This window comes from Pristis pectinata, chromosome 8 (assembly GCF_009764475.1).
Source record: "Pristis pectinata isolate sPriPec2 chromosome 8, sPriPec2.1.pri, whole genome shotgun sequence".
In the NCBI taxonomy this organism is placed as follows: domain Eukaryota; kingdom Metazoa; phylum Chordata; class Chondrichthyes; order Rhinopristiformes; family Pristidae; genus Pristis; species Pristis pectinata.
This window is the reverse complement of record NC_067412.1, coordinates 77,101,636-77,113,439: the sequence shown is the minus strand read 5'-3', so window position 1 is coordinate 77,113,439 and position 11,804 is coordinate 77,101,636.

Here is an 11,804-nt window from a genome sequence, read left to right as displayed (position 1 = left end):
TTTTGACATGTTTAAATGAAATGCTTTTCTCCACTATATTAACAGCTTGGAAGGCAATTTTTGAAATCTGATCAAAATCTTAGCCTATCTCTTGATCTATCTTCATCCTGATGGTATGAACATTATAAGCTTTGACTGCCCCCTTAGGTTTCTCATCTATAATAAAATTATATTCTTATTGGCCTATCAAGTTATTGGATGCATTATCAAAACACATTCTATATGTGTGTGGTGTAAATTCTTATCCTCAACCCAATGCTTCTATTCGGTGCTACTTGAGTTACAACAGGGTGGCAGGTGTTGAAGCACATTCTAGAGACCAAAGTGCTTCTCGCCTCAGTGTGGGTAAACTCAGAGGCCGATTTGAGGCTGAAAGCCATTCAGATGCACAGACATTCTGGGCCTGCATCCTCTCTGTCACACATGCAGGTACCACCAGATCTACTTGTGCTGTGATTTTAATGGAGAAGATTATACATCTCCATAACTGCTATGACACTAGTTTTAGACAACATGTCTGCAAGCAAACACAGATCTGAAATAATGTAGCCCTTGTGACATCTTGTGGTGAAGATACATAACTCAACCCTTGGCCCCAATTATTGGGAACCAAAAGAGACACCCCTCTCCAGTCAAACATCCAAGTTGCTTGTATCAACAACCTGAGAATCCACAGTTGAAGGGCAGATTAATGGGCCTCTACCATGGTGGTCTCCAGTCATGGCCCATGCTCCAGGGTAAATTGCACTTTCTGACTTAGTTATGTTTTGATCACGTACCCATCTGCTGCACATTCATATAGTCTCCAGTTGTTGCACCATGATTGATGAAATGTGGTTTTCTTCTTTTTCAGCAGGTGGTGGCATATTTGGGTCTTTAAGTCAGCAGTATCATCTTCCACTCCCTTTGCTGCTAGTCCCCACTACTTATTTTCCCAACCAAGCTCTGTTACTAAAGGGATATTTAAAAATAGGCAGAAAGCTTAAAGCTCAGGCAAAGTCCATAAGTGCTTGAATATTGAACCTAGGAAATATGGAAAACATCAAATACAAGAACCACCAAATCAACAGCAGAAGAAATCAACTAGCCACCAACTTGTTTGTAGTTGGTGATCTTCTTTAACTTACTGTGAATGCAGGAATCCTCCCTGTCACTTTCCTGTGCAGGCAAGGTAAAGAGATGCAAGAGCTCCAAAATCACAGCATTGTTGTTAAATTAGTGATGTGATCTCTCTACTTTCCAGAATCCCTGTGTTGCTCACCACTCACGACAACTGTCAACAACCTCACCTAACTGGCGTCTGGACTAATGACAAAAAAAACCCCAAAGAAAACAGAACCCTGGAAGAACTCAGAGGATCAAGTAGCATCTGTGAAGGCAAAAAGCTGCAAGTTGGCATTTCAGGTCAAAACCCTGCATCAGGACTGAGAGGGGAGAGGAAAGGTTCCAAGTATATAGCAGAATGGGGGAAGGGTTAAATTGAAATGCACCCAGAAGCTTGAAATGGCAGGTGCAGGGAGCGTAGGTGCTCTGCAAAATGATCACCTAGTCTATGCTTGGTTTCCCCACGTTGTGAGCGCCAGATGCAGTAGACCAGAATCAGAATCAGGTTTATTATCACTGATTATGATGTGAAATTTGTTGTTTTACGGCAACAGTACAGTGCAAAGACATAAAATTACTATAAATTACAAAATAAATAAATAGTGCAAACAAAAGGAACAATGAGGTAGTGTTCATGGGTTCATGGACCGTTCAGAAATCTGATGAGAGAGGGGAAGAAGCTGCTCCTGAATCATTGAGTGTGGGTCTTCAGGCTCCTGTACCTCCTCCCTGATGGTAGTAATGAGAAGAGGGCATGTCCCAGATGGTGAGGGTCCTGAATGATGGATGCCGCCTTCTTGAGGCACCGCCTCTTGAAGATGTCCTTTATGTTGGGGAGGATTGTGCCCGTGCTGGAGCTGGCTGAGTCTACAACTCTCTGTAGCCTCCTGCGATCCTGTGCATTGGAGCCTCCATACCAGGTGGTGATGCAACCAGTCAGAATGCTCTCCACTGTACATCTATAGAAATTTGCAAGAGTCTTTGGTGACATACTGAATCTCCTCAAATTCCTAATGAAGTAGAGCCATTCCAGTGCCTTCTTCATGATTGCATCAGTATGTTGGGCCTAGGACAGATCCTTGGAGATTTTGACACCCAGGAACTTGAAGCTGCTCACCCTTTCCACTGCTGACCCCTCAATGAGGACTGGTGTATGTTCTCCCGACTTCCCTGGGCCTGTGTTGATTGTCAGCGAGGAGGAGATGTTACTACCGATCCACACTGACTGTGGTCTCCCAATGAGAAGTGGAGGATCCAGTTGCAGAGGGAGGTACAGAGGCCCAGGTTTAGAAGCTTGTTGATTAACACTGAGAGGATGATGGTGTTGAACGCCAAGCTGTAATCAATAAACAGCAGCCTTACACATGTTTTGCTGTTGTCCAGGTGCTCCAAAGCCGAGTGGAAAGCCAGTGAGATTGCATCTGCTGTAGACCTGTTGGAGCAGAAGGTGAATTGCAGTGAGTCCAGGTCCTAGCTCAGGCAGGAGTTAATTCTAGCCATGACCAACCTCTCATTACAGTAGATGTGAGTGCTACCAGGTGATAGTTGTTGAGGCAGTTCACCCTGCTCTTATTGGGCACCAGAATGATTGATGCTCTTTTGAAGCAGGTGGGAACCTCAGATCACAGTGAGAGGTTGAAGATGTCCTTGAACACTCCAGCCAGTTGGTCTGCACAGGTTTTCAGTACCCAGCCAGGTACATTGTCGGGGCCTGATGCTTTGCAAGGGTTCACTCTCTTGAAAGATGTTCTAATGTTGGCCTCCGAGACAGAGATCACAGGGTCATTGGATGCTGTAGGGATTCACATAGATATAATGTTATTTTCCCTTTCAAAGCGTGCAAAAAAGGTGTGAGGTCATTGGGGAGTGAAGCATCACTGCAATTTTTGCTGTTAGGTTTTGCTTTATAGGAAACGGTACGTGGCGGCACGGTAGCGTAGTGGTTAGCGCGACGCTATTACAGCGCCAGTGAACAGGGTTCGATTCCCGTCGCTGTCTGTAAGGAGTTTGTACATTCTCCCGTGTCTGCGTGGGTTTCCTCCGGGTGCTCCAGTTTCCTCCCACATTGCAAAAAGACGTACGGGTAGGTTAATTTGGGTTTAAAATGGGCGGCACGGACTCATTGGGCCAGAAGGGCCTGTTACCACGCTGTAAATAAAATTATAAAAAAAAAGTAATGGCATGCAAACCCTGCCACAACTGTTGTGCATTCGATTGTGTCTCTAATTTCACACGGAATTGCTTTTTTGCTCTCATGACGGCCTTCTGCAGGTCATACCTGAACTTCTTGTAGGGTTCTGGATTGGCAGTTTTGAACACCACAGATCTAGCCCTCAGCAGACTGCAAATCTCTTCGTTCATCCAGGGCTTCTAGTTTGGGAAAACTCGTTATGTTCTTGAAGGCACACACTCATCCATGCAGGAGTCCTGAGACCAGGTTGGGAGAGGGAGGTATAAAGACACAAGCTAAAAAACAAGTGCTACCATCTCTAAATAAAGTGTCACCTGTCAACTTTGAACAAAAACAATATTAAGTCTCACCTGAAGGTAGCATCTCAAATACAGCAGCATTCACCCTGTGCTACTTTTAAGGATCTGTGTGCCAAGCTCTTAGTGCTGCAATAGAGTGTCAGCCTAGATATTTGTACTCATGTTCCTGGGGTGAGACTTGAACCTACAATCTTTTGAATTAGTGTGTTCCCATTGAGTCATAGCTAATGTAGTTAATAGTCCAAATTTACCATTTGATCTGACTAAACGCCAATTATGTCAAATATAAATATTCCAGATTACTATAGTAACAAACCTGACTCCATCCCTAATGGTTTACTTTTTCCTCTCTGCCTTTGCATTTTTAATATATTAGTCCACTTTTCCTTCAAAAGCCAGTATGAATCCTGCCTCCAGCATCGTTTCTGGTCAGGCATTCCAAACGTTTAAACATCTTTTACATAAAACCATCTCCTCAGCTTCTTCTGTTGACTCTAACTCCTTGCCCTTAAGCAATGAATTCACTAATATAATAAAAATGCACATAACTTTGAACATAATCTGTGGCCCAGTCTGTTTTGTACCATTTTACTATTCTCTCTTGCTTTTACATTTGCTGCTCCTTTTATAAAACTTTTAATTTAATAAAGCTTTATCAACTTTCCCTACTTTTAAAGATTTTTACATCAAGCCCTCAACTTCTCTGTTATGCTGTTCTTTTTGTTTTATTTAATCTATGTTCTCTTCAAGAGGAGGAAGAATACGAAATGTATTCCCTCATGGTTCTCTCCATCGAATATCTTTTGATAACCATTTCAATCTACGAGCCTTTGACCTTCTGAAATTCCTTAGACTCTCCTCATAATTAATCAACTTCCTATTTATTCCTAAGACTGGACACCACCAACGTCAGGAATAAACTTGTGGGTTTTGCACTGAATTCAGAGTATGAAGTATCAGTGCTGATGATCAAGATTCTTCTCAGCAAGCTTTCCCAGCAGAATGGGGTAGTAAAAGCCCCAAAATGTAGGGATGTGACTTATCTACTGGCACTGTGGTCTTCACAAACTAACCCCACATCTGCCACTGGCTAGCCAGAATGATATAAAAAAATCAGATCCAAGCTTATTTAAAATGCAGATTATAGTCCTCTAACATAGACAGGATACTGCATCCCAATTCAGGTCAGTACTGAATGAAGTGTACTTTGCACGTGTTCTGCCTTATGTTAGCTGGCCACCAGTAAAGAGCACACACATTATCTTACCCTTATCTTGATGGGACTAAGTGAAGAGAAGCTCCCCTGTGGAGGTACGAAACCAGCCCATGATGCAATGAATCCTCCCTGATACTGACCAATCACCTCCACACATCAATGCACCTCCACTGCCAGAGGCTGGCTTGACCACCCAATCATTTGTTGAACCTAACCCAGGTAGTTTTTGGCTGGACATATTCCTGGAGGATTCATCACATCCAACTGCCCTGCTCACATCGTTTCCATTGGTTGCCTGACAATCCAGTCTTGTGGCACATAACCCTGCCTATGGTAATCAGAAAGTGAACATATAATTTTGCGATCTGACTGATAGAATCAAGAAACAGCACTCTTCTCCATGTTCAATGCTTTTGTAACCCCTCATTCAACATTTTTAGCTGTGAAAAATTGTCTACAGAAGAATTTCTTTGAACATTTTATTTTATTGCCCCTACAATTTTTCTCTTGGGTTTAACGGAAAATGGAGATGAATGCTCAAGTTCAGAACCAGATTCACAGCCAGATTTAGGACCCCTAAAGCAACTTAAATTGAATTTGCAGCAGTATTCTGGAGATCAGTCTTTAATTCCAGGAGACTCCAAAGTAATCCTGGAGCATTGACAATCCAATGTTCACTTTCTGCCAGCCAAATGCGAATGAGGCCCAGCCTTCAGAAAGGATCTGTTCCCCCGCTGGGAATATTGAACAGCCAGCTGGCCTGCATCACTGCCAGACTGGCTGCCCAAAGTCTGCTCAGAGGTAAATCTTTTCTCTGGTGTCAACACCAAGCACGCCCAAAGCAAGCAACAGCAAAAGTTCTCTCACTGGCCCTCCTTGTCCTGAATCTTGGATACATTTTGTGATTAGATTATGTTTCTGGCCAGTAAGAATAAAGACAAGAATTTCAAGAAATTTATGTATAAACATTGCTCTAAATAGTAAAGGCTTGTACTGAAGATTTGACAGATGTTCTATAGCAAATGCTCATCTTTCATGATTAAATACAAGTTGTTCTCTGCAGTTTTGATAAAAAGTACATTTGCTTCTTTTGCTTTTTCTTCTCTTATGCACTCCCCTGGGTTCAAGAATGATTTGCTTCCACTCTGGTTCTTTGGGTTATGAAGTTGTTGAGAAGGCCTGTGCAGGATCTGCAGACTCTGCCACAGGTGCAGAAATGGGTTGTTTGGGAAGTTCTTATGCTTTTCAGACAATATTTTCACTTGGCCTCCATGTGTCAGTCTTCACTGAGAGGTGGCTCCTGAGGTATGGAAATTGATTCATGTTTTCCTTGTCAACTTTTGTTATCAAGGGGCAGTGTGGTGTAGCAAGATAGGGTGACTAAGCCCAGTACCGAAGACTCATTGGAGATTTTAGCAAGATTATCATTTGTCACAGTGAAAATGCATCAATAATGTGATTCTGCCATTTCTAAACAAGACATATCAATATTAACATTGACCATGAAAGGTAGCTGCCAAGTGTTCTGACAAGTTTAATTAATGATCCTTTCCACATTTATCAACATCAATAAAACTTAAAACTTAAGATAATGTGGCCTACAGAATTTGAAGGAAAATAGTTGTATTTATTCATTGCTTTAACACATGTATCAGCAAAACCTAAAACTCTTTACTAAGAAATAGTCAAAAAGATGTTGCTTTTAATGACAGAAAGAATTCAGTGATCAGTTAATCTATTTGGGGTGGTTATGTCTGAGGGGATAATGCAAAGCCTCAGTAGAATTCCTTACTATTTTCCAAGGAAGCTAACATTTTACAACCCTGCACTCAATATTCAAAACAAACAAGTACTGAATTAAGGTTACAACAAAGGAGTTCCATTTTTCTGATCCAAGCTTTTTTTTTGCAAGCAATGCCTCACAAGGAGCACGGAATCAGTGAATTTATCCAATGTGTCATGGGCAAGGATTTCATTTCTTTTCTGAAGGACAGCAATGCAACCCTGCAGCACTAGTTAAATCACAAACCCTATTTTCCAATGAGGGAGTGGTGACGTGCACTCTAAAGCATGTTGCATCATACATCTTGCTGGAACAAGATTCAGGTGGCGTGGGTTAAGGGGTAGAGGGCAACAAATCTACATGATGTTAACAGATTGGCTGATTTTAATTGGCTAATTATGATAAGAGGGCTACTTAATTGCATCAGAGCAAGCTACCTGTTCATTTGCAAGGCAGGATATTATAATGAATCAAGGAATATTTTAATCATTCATGAATCCAATGGAAAGTTGCATTCACTTCTGCCTGACTGATGACCAAAACCTTGGCAGACTGTAGATCCTTTGTATTAGCTAGATAGCCACCTATTTCAATCACCTGTTTGGGAGGTCTTAGTGGAAGAGGTCAGGATAAGGACCATAAAAGGAAGAAAATTCTGAAGATTTTCACACAGTGGTCTGAAGAGAACTGGCAGGACTTCTAAGACATAGCAGTATCACCTGCAGGACCAGATTTAATGTAGTGAATGTTTCAATGTCTGGCATGAGCATCTCGGGGAGCTCATCACTTCTCCACATCTCCGCAAAATACTCAGAAAACTTTTTTCCATCTGTCTCAAGACCATGAACTCTTCTTTCCTATGCAGCACAATGTTTCCATTCATGAGGCCACACCATAATCACAATTCTTTCATAATGCACTCACATTGGCTTTCTGTAGTCACAATATATTTTGATCCTACATGCTTGCAGTTGCAAACTCAGGAACTCTCTCATTTAATACGACCAAAAATGCAGCAGACTGTAGGTCTGTCATGTTGATAAGATTGCCATGTAGTTCAATCACCTGCTCAGAATTCTGAGTTGATGTGGCAAGAACAAAAAAAAGAAAGAAAATTCCAAAATTCTTTACACGGTGAGCTGAAGAGATATGGTTGAACTTCTTAGATATGCCCAAACTTTCTTTTACATCCCTCTGCAGAACAATTCCCTGAAGAACATTCCTGAGAGGGAAAACCCTTCTCAGAAGCAATATCCTGTGCTCCACCCTTCCCAAGTACCTGCATAGTATTTACTTCCTGGTTGATTTAGGCCATGAATTAGAGCAATCCAGGTTTGCAGGAACTATCAGCGTAAGTTAGTAAGAGCAGGTAATGGTGATCCAGGAAAGTGCTGGAACTTGGCAGCAAGTACAAGAAGTCAGCTTCTAGCTTGGGCACACAACAATAACATCAAGTATACAACCACCTCCCCCACCACTTGGAACATTGTAATAGAGCCCTGATACACCAGACAGATTTGAAAGCAGCTCAGAAAACTGCTATCCAGATGCTGGGCTCCCACATGCTGTGAAGTTACAGATGGTTGAGAACAATGCTGGAGACCAAGTAGGAACAGGTAGGTAGGTGAAATCACCTCATTACAGCACAATCTACAGAGAGTATGCGGGGGAGCTGTAACAAAGGAGTTACTATATTTTATGCTGAGGAAAACTGATGGATGATCTCACAGAGAACAAGATACCAAGAGGAACAAAGGACTGCAGATGCTGGAACCTAGATGAAAAACACGATGATGCTGGAGGAACTCAGCAGGCCAGGCAGCATCCATAGAAAAAAGCAGGCAGTCAATGTTTCAGGTCAGGACCCTTCTTCCTGTTTTTCTCCATGGATGCTGCCTGGTCTGCTGAGTTCCTCCAAGATACCAAGAGGCACTGACTAGGTAAAGGCTCAGAGGCTGCTTCCTTTCAATGGAGAGTCTAGAACTAGGGATGACAATTCTGTGATAAGGAATCAATGAATTAGGATTGAGGCAAGCATATTTCAACAATGCGTGTGTGAAAATGTTTTTGCTCATGTTACTCTTAATTCTCTTAATTTTATTTTATATTTATGACCTTCAGTCCTCGATCCCTCCATCAAGAGAACAGCCTCCCACTCACCATTTTTCCCAGACCCCTCATTATTTTATATATTTTTAATCAAGCCTCTCCTCAGCCTTCCCTTCTCTGAAGAAAACAGTCTTGGCCTCTCTAATCTATCCTTGTAACAGTAGTTATATCCCAGGAACCATCCACATTGATTTTCCCTGGAGTCTCACATCCTTTCTGTGATGTGATGAACAGAATTGCACACAAATGCAAATTGACCTTCAGTGGCTTATATTTCTTGTTCCCATGTTCATATGAACTATCCCATTGTCCCCTAAAAAGGGGAGCAAAGGGTAAAGGGGAGATTTAATTCCAGTCAGATACTTATCCACGTCACATCCACATGTACAACACACACCGGGTAAAGTGGAATAATCACTTGTGCCTACTCACACTTATTAGCATATACACAGATCTATTTAAATCATAGAGGTACAAGTTTAGCCTGTCATTGATACTTTCTCAAGTTCTGTGACGTTCACATTTACTTTGATGGAATTTGACTTATCTTGCACTCTGTATACTTATATCATGTACCTCTGCAATACAACATGCAACTCCTTTAGTGATGTGGACTGGAAACATACCTTGTGTGAATCATTCTAAAGACATTGAGACGTGTAACAAACCATTAAGCTAGTTTAATTCACAGTGAATAAACATACAGGATAATAGCCCAGTTTAATTCACATAAAGAGAATTGATGCGGCAAGCTTAAATGATCACTTGAATGCCAAACTACTCTCATTACCCATTAAGCATCATTACAGATACTCTAAAATATAATTTATACCTGCAAACCAGTTAAATTTATCACAATCTTTTAAAACATTTTACTACATGGCAGGTAGAGCCTGAAACTTGAACTTATTTGCACTAAGTTTAAATATCCCCTTTTACTTCAAACATACATGTAGGGTTTCACTTTTTTTTTGTTATTTATGACCTGGCTTTGTTACCTCAGAAAAAGACAACTCACTGAATGAACTTTATTCAATGTATTTACAGCTCTCCCTTTTTAAAAAGCCAGGAATCTTGACCCAGCTTTTAGTAAAATTGCCCAGCACACCCATTTCAAGAGCTTCATTCCGAGCTTAGCTTGGCAGACAGCCCTGCTGAATTCAAATGAAGAGTTGATGCAGCGAAACTGAAATCAAATGATCACTTGAATACCAAACTGCTCATTGTCTACAACAAGAGCTTTTGGATAGTATGTCTAAAGTATAATTTACAGCTGTAAACTGTGCAAGTTCGCAATTTCACTTGGGAGCAAAGTTAACCCAATGTGATTTTGAACACATTTTTACAACAACTTCACTCTATGGCAGGTAGAGCCTGAAATCCTGAAACCTGACACACATTGAATGAATTTGCACTGAAGTTAAATCACTCCCTTTTATTCCAAGCATGCTTTAAGTGTAGAAGTGGGGCCAAGACACACGCACACACATGTACTATTCTGGTACTGTGGGGTTAATACAAATCTTATACTGAATGAAAATCAAGGCACATTTTACTTAGGCCAGAAATTCTGACTGAAGCTGTATTCTACTGTAACACTGCCCGAAATGGAAACCCAGTTTATAGAGGTTCTGATGCTTCCCTGGTGAAGTTGATGTCAAAATAGTTCTATGGAAGTATTTGAACATAGAACAGTACAGCACAGTACGGGCCCTTTGGTCCACAATGTTGCGCTGAACTATATAAATTTATCCTATGATCAATCTAACCCTTCCTTCCTAAGCAGCCCATAACCTTCCATTTTTTCTTACATCCATGTGCCTATCTGAGAGTCTTTTAAATGTCCCTTTTGTATCAGCCTCTACCACCACCCCTAGCAGTGCGTTCAAGGCACCCACCACTGTGTAAAAAAAACCTACCTCTGACATCTCCCTTAAACTTTCCTCCTCTGACCTTAAACTGATGTCCTCTTGTATTGGCCATTGCCGCCCTGGGGAAAAGGTGCTGGCTCTCCACTCTATCTATGCCCTCATAATCTTATACACCTCCATCAAGTCGCCTCTCATCCTGTGTCGCTCCAAAGAGAAAAGCCCTAGCTTGCTCAACCTTTCCTCACAAGATATATTCTCTAATCCAGGCAGCATCCTGGTAAATCTCCTCTGCACCCTCTCTAAAACTTCCACATCCTTCCTATAATGAGGTGACCAGAACTGAACACAATACTCCCAAGTGTCGTCTAACCAGAGTTTTATAGAGCGGCAACATTACCTCACGGCCTTGTGGAATTTAGTATAAATCTCAGCCATGTGAGACATGGTCCAAATTTGCACAGGAGTTGACAATGAGACACATGCTGTACTGCATTAGACCTGAATGAATCATATCTTTCTATCAAACACATTTTGCACGTAAAGGAAACAAGACACAGCAAAGCTAAATATATACAGTCAAGCTAAAGAGTAACTATGACTGAAAACATATGGAAACAAACACTCTCTCTTCCCCCCTCACACACATGCGGAGCTTTTAACTCAAAAGGAGGCTGACTTCAACCTTGCACCAGCTATGAACAAAACAATTTTCAATGTTTCAGTTTGTTGCTGGGGCAAGATCAGACGTTAAAATAACACTTAGAGGGAGTGTCAGTTTTGGTGAAGAAATTCTTCACTAAAGAAAATACAAAGAATTTTGGAGGGAATTTCTTTATGTTGAAGTGCTGATGATAAAAGCACTGTTAATCTGAGGTTAAATACTGTCCAGTCTCAGGGAATCCAAACTGCCAGTAACGCATTATGCTGGAGTGAAAGCAAACCCTGCCTTGGAAGAAGAATTCAAAACAGAATCGAGAAGATGAGGCAGGTCTTCCCACAGCCATTCACTTACAAGGCTAACGTGTGGTGATGAGGGGTCAGCTGAGGAAAGAATACACACTGATTGAAAAACTTAGCTACACCTACTGGTAACCAGATCTGCATTCATAAATCTAGCACATATCAGAATATTGTTTTGCCCAAGGGTAGAGAACCTTAATCCTGCAACTGGAGAATGAAGAATGAGCTTTCCTATAAGCCTTACAACAGCACAAGAAGGGGTAGGATGATT